At 48.6% G+C, this 368-nt stretch overlaps 1 protein-coding gene across 4 annotated transcripts in view; it reads right to left on the bottom strand.

Moving 5' to 3' along the window:
* The window catches only part of PCGF3 (polycomb group ring finger 3), a 124,405-nt gene that overhangs the window by 81,575 nt on the left and 42,462 nt on the right, over window positions 1-368 (bottom strand). The window lies entirely within an intron of this gene.

Here is a 368-nt window from a genome sequence, read left to right as displayed (position 1 = left end):
TGGTACAGTGAATAGAGCACCGGGCCCTGCAATCAGGAAGCCCTGAGTTTGAAACTGGCCTCAGACACTTACTAGCTGTGTGACTCAGGGCAAGTCACTTAACCATCTTTGCCTCAGTTTTCTCATCTGTAAAATGAGCTGGAGAAGGAAATGACAAATCATTCTTTGCCAAGAAAACCCCAAACGGGGTTACAAAGAGTCAGACATGACTGAAACAATCAACAACAAATGTAGGGGCAGCTAGGTGGCTCAGTGGATTGAGTACCAGCCCTGGAGTCAGGAGGACCTGAGTTCAAATCCGGCCTCAGACACTTGATACTTCCTAGCTGTGTGACCCGGGGCAAGTCACTTAACCCTGATTGCCTCAC

This window comes from Vombatus ursinus, unplaced genomic scaffold (genome assembly GCF_900497805.2).
Source record: "Vombatus ursinus unplaced genomic scaffold, bare-nosed wombat genome assembly UNPS02014818.1, whole genome shotgun sequence".
NCBI classification, from domain to species: domain Eukaryota; kingdom Metazoa; phylum Chordata; class Mammalia; order Diprotodontia; family Vombatidae; genus Vombatus; species Vombatus ursinus.
The sequence above is the reverse complement of the archived record's forward strand: the minus strand, read 5'-3'. Positions and strand labels throughout refer to the sequence as shown.